Here is a 5,127-nt window from a genome sequence, read left to right as displayed (position 1 = left end):
TTAGTGTTAGCATGTCATATATTTTTTCACCATTTTACTTTTAATTTATTTGCATCTTTGTATTTAAAGTGTATGTCTTGTGAGCAGTTTATAGTGGGAACTTGCTTTTAAAATTCAATATATGACTGTCTGCCTTTTAATTAAAGTGTTTAGACTGTTCACACATAATAGATGTAACTCCGCCTTGGGAGTTATTTTCTGCTTGCACACCTATTCTTTGTTCCCTTTTCTCTCCTTTACAATCTTCTTTTGAATTAAGTATTTTATGATTCCATTTTATCTACTTTGTTTTGTTTTGTATTAATTATTATTTTAATTATACATGTTTATGGGGTACAGTGTGTTGTTTCAATATATGCATGTATTGTATAATGATTCACTAAGGGGAGTCAGTATATCCATCATCTAAATATCTATCATTGCTTTATGATGATAATATTCAAGATCCCCCTTTCTACCTATCTTCAAATATACAATACAGTGCTATAAGGTGCAGTCACCCTAGAACACCAAAACTTATTCTTCCTATCTCACTGTAACTTTGAACTCTTTGACAAAACTTTCCTCATCTTCCCTTCCCCATCCCCTCTGCAGCTTCTGATTACCACTCCTACTCTCTACTTTCATGTGAGCACTTTCTTAGTTTCTGCACATGAATGAGATCATGCGGTATTTGTCTTTCTGTGCCTGGCTTGCTTCACTTAACATAATGGTCTCAGTTTCATCCATTTTGCCACAAATGACAGTATTCTCTTCTTTATAGCAAAGTAATATTCTATTATGTATATATACCACAATTTCTTTTATCCATTCATCCGTTGGTGACTGATTCCATCTCTTGGCTATCGTAAATACTGCTGCAATAAACATGGGAGTGCAGATATCTCTTTGACGTACTGATTTCCTTTGGATGTATTTCCAGTAGTGGGATTTCTAGATCACAAGGTAGTTCTGTTTTTAATTTGTGAGGAATCTTCAAACTTAATAATTTTGTATTTTAGTTAAAAGACAAGTGAAGACCAGAATAATCTTTGTACCATGTAAAACAAGAATGGTTAATACTCATGAATTTATTTTGGGTTTTCTGTTTGTTTTTGTTTTTTACCTGTACTTGGTGCTGTGAATCTTTTCTTTTTTACAAAAATTTTTTAAATAATTGATTAATCATATTTGTGGGGTACAGAGTTGAATATCAATACCTGTATAAAATGTGTAATGATCAAATCAGGATAACTAGCATGCTAATCATTACAAAACATAATCATTCCTTATGTCCATTAACCAACTTCTTGCTAGCCCCCCTTCCCCTCCCTCTTTCACACCTCCAGAAACCACAGCTCTATTCTCTCCTTCTGAAAGTTCAATGCATTATTGTGATTGTTTCTGACAGGTACACATCCAGTTTCATTCTCCTGCATATGGATGTCCAGTTTTCCCAGCACCACTTACTGAAAAGGCAGTCTTTTTCCTAATGTATGTTCTCAGTGCCTTTGTCAAAGATCAGTTGGCTATAAGTATGTGGGTTGATTTCTGAGTTTTCTACTCTTTCCGTTGGTTCAAGTGTCTTTTTATGTTAGTACGATGCTGTTTTGGTTACTATAGCTTTATATTATAGTTTGAAGTCAGGTAGTGTTATGCCTCCAGCTTTATTTATTTTTGTTGTCATTGTTGCTCAAGATTGCTTTGGCTATTTGTGGTCTTCTGTTGTTCCATATGAACATTAAGATTGTTTTTTCTATTTCTGTGAGGAATGTCATTGGTATTTTGATGGGGATGGCATTTAATCTGTAGACAGCTTTGGGTAGTATGGACATTTTCACAATGTTAATTCTTCTAGTCCAGGAGCAAGGAATATCTTTCCACCTTTTTGTGTCCTCTTCAATTTCTTTCAACAGTGATTTATACTTCTCATTATAGAGATCTTTCACCTCTTTGGTTAAGTTGATTCCCAGGTACTTTATTTTGTTTGTGTTACTATTGCAAATGAGCTTGATTTCTTGATTTCTTTTTCTGCTAGTTTATTGTTGGAATATAAAAATGAAACCAAAGTTACAGTTGTTACCTGTAACTTTACTAAAATGGCTTATCAACTATAAGAGTTTTTTCTTTTAGAGATTTTAGGCTGTGCTATGTATAAGATCATGTCATATGCAAACAGGGACAATTTGGTTTTATCTTTTTCAGTCTGGATGCCCTTTATTTCTTTCTCTTGCCTGATTGCTCTGGCTAGTAATTCCAGTATTATGTTAAATAGGAGTGGTAAGAGTGGGCATCCTTGCCTTGTTCCCATTCTCAAAGGAAAAGTTTCAACTTTCCCCATTCATGATGATATTGGCAGAGGGTTTGCCATATATGGCTTTTATTATGTTGAGATACTTTCCTTAGTATACCTAATTTGATGAGAATCTTTATCATGAAGGGATGTTGAAGTTTGCCACATGCTTTTTCTACATCTATTGAGATAATCTTATGGTTTTTGTCTTTGCTTTTGTTGATGTGGTGTTTCACATTTATTGACTTTTGTATGTTGAACCATCCTTGCATCCCTGGGATGAAACCCACTTGATCATGATATATATATTTTTTGATATATTGCTTTATTCTGATTGCCAATATTTTGTTGAGATTTTTGTGCCTATGTTCATCAAGGATATTGACATGTAGCTTTCTTTATTTGTTATGTCTTTTCTGATTTTGATATCAACGTGATGCTGATCTCATAGAATGAGTTTGGGAGAATGGCTTCTGTTTCAATTTTTAGAATAGTTTGAGGAGTATTGGCATTAATTCCTCTTTAAAGGTTTGATAGAATTCAGCTGTAAAGCCATCCAGTTCTGGGCTTTTCTTTGTCAGAACATTGCTAATTACTGCTTCTATCTCCTTGTTTGTTATTGGTCTGTTCAAATTTTCTGTTTCTTCTTGTTTCACTCTTGGTAATTTGTATGTGTCCAGAAGTTCATCCATTTTCTCCAGGTTTCATATTTGTTGGTGCTAATTACTGCTTCTATCTCCTTGTTTGTTATTGGTCTGTTCAAATTTTCTGTTTCTTCTTGTTTCACTCTTGGTAATTTGTATGTGTCCAGAAGTTCATCCATTTTCTCCAGGTTTCATATTTGTTGGCATACAGTTGTTTATTATAGTCTCTAATGATTCTTTGTATTTCTGTGGTATCAGTTGTAATGTCTCCTTTTTCAGTTCTGATTTTTACATTTGGGTCTTCTCTCTTTTTTTACTTTTTTAAAATTTTTTTGCTAACCTATTTAATAGTTTGTCTATTTTATTTATCTTCTCAAAAAAAAAAACCCACAACTTTTTGTTTCACTGATCTTTTATGTCATTGTTTCATTTAGTTCTCTGATCTTAATTATTTCTGCATGTCTACTACTTTGGGGATTGTATTGTTGTTTTTCTAGTTCTTTGAGGTGCAGCATTAGGTCACTTATTTGAAACCTATCTATTCTTTTTATGTAAGCATTTATTGCAATAAGCTTCCACCTTAGTACTGCTTTTGCAGTATCCCACAGGTATTTTTATGATGTATTTTTATTTCCATTAGTTTCAAGAAATTTTTTGATTTCCTGTTTAATTTCTTCTTCATCCCATAGGTCATTCAGTAGCCTGTTGTTCAATTTTCATGCATTTTTATAGTTTTCAGAGCCTTGCTTGTTATTGATTTACAGTTTTAGTGCATTGTAGCCTGAAAAGATGCTTGGAATGATTTCAATATTTTTTAAATTACTGAGACTATATTTCTGACCTACCATGTGGTCTATGCTGGAGAATGCTCCACATTCTGATGAGAAGTATGTATGTTCTGTAGTCATCAGATTAAATGTTCTGTAGATATCGGCCAGGTTGAGTTGATCTAAGGTGTAGTTTAAATCCTGTTCTCTTTGTTGATTTGCTGCTTAGAAGATATATCCCATGCTGAGAGGGTGGTGTTCAGGTCACCCACTATTAACTTATTAGGGTCTATCTCTTTTTTTAGGTATAGGAGTTCTTGCTTTACATATCTGGGTGCTCCAGGATTGGATGCATACATATTTATGATTGTTATATCTTCTGACTGGATAGATCCCTTTATCATCAGGTGGTGGTCTTTTTTGTCTCTTTTTATGGTTTTTGGTTTAAAGTCTATTTTATTCAATATAAGAATAGCTACTCCTGCTCATTTTTGGTGTCCAATTTCCTGGTATATCTTTTTCCATCCCTTCATTTTTAGTCTGTGTGTGTCTTTACAGATGAGGTACATTTCTTCCAGATAGTCAATCTGTGTCTTTGTAATCTGATCAATCAGTATGCATGTTTTGAATGGGGAGTTATTCGATTTACACTTAGGGTTGTTACTGACATGTAATTTTTTTACTCTTGTCATTTTTTTTTTGCTTTTGTTTAGATGTTTTAAGTATCTTTCGTGCATTTCTTCCTCTTTTATTTCTTGTCTTCAGTGTTAGTTAGAAATTTGAGTTGGTATGTTTTAGCTTCTTTCTCTTTCTTGTTTGCATTTTTATACTAAGGGCAGGTTTTGCTCTTTCTAGTGCATCTGTGATTAATGTTTTTCAGATTCCAGATGCAAGACTCCATTTAGAATTTCTTGCAGGGATGGGCATGTGGTGGTGAATTCCTGCAATTTTTGTTTATCTGGGAAATACATTATTTCTCCTTCATTTCTGAATGATAGCCTTGCTGGGTATAGAATTCTTGGCTGGCAAGTTTTTTCATTTGGTGTTTTGAATATATCATCCCACTTTCTTCTTGCCTTTACGGTTTCTGTTGAAAAGTCTGCTGTTAGTCTGATTGCGGCTTTTTTATAGGTGACTACACTTTTCTCTTGCTGTTTTAGAGTTTTCTCTTTGTCTTTGAGCTTTGACAGTTTGAGTATAATGTGTCTTGGAGAAATTCTTTTTGAATTAAATCTGTTTGGGGATCTTTGTGCTTCCTGGATCTGAAGTTCTGCATCTCTCCCTACACCTGGGAAGTTTTCTGTTGTTTCCTTGAATAGATTTTCAATGTCTTTTCCTTTCTCCTCCCCTTCTGGAATACCCACAGTTTGGATGTTTGAGAACTTGAGGTTTTCTGCTAGCTCTCTTAGACTTTGTTCATTTTTTTAATTCTTTTTTCCTTTTT

This window comes from Galeopterus variegatus, unplaced genomic scaffold (assembly GCF_000696425.1).
Source record: "Galeopterus variegatus unplaced genomic scaffold, G_variegatus-3.0.2 Scaffold1856, whole genome shotgun sequence".
NCBI classification, from domain to species: Eukaryota; Metazoa; Chordata; class Mammalia; order Dermoptera; family Cynocephalidae; genus Galeopterus; species Galeopterus variegatus.
The sequence above is the reverse complement of the archived record's forward strand: the minus strand, read 5'-3'. Positions refer to the sequence as shown.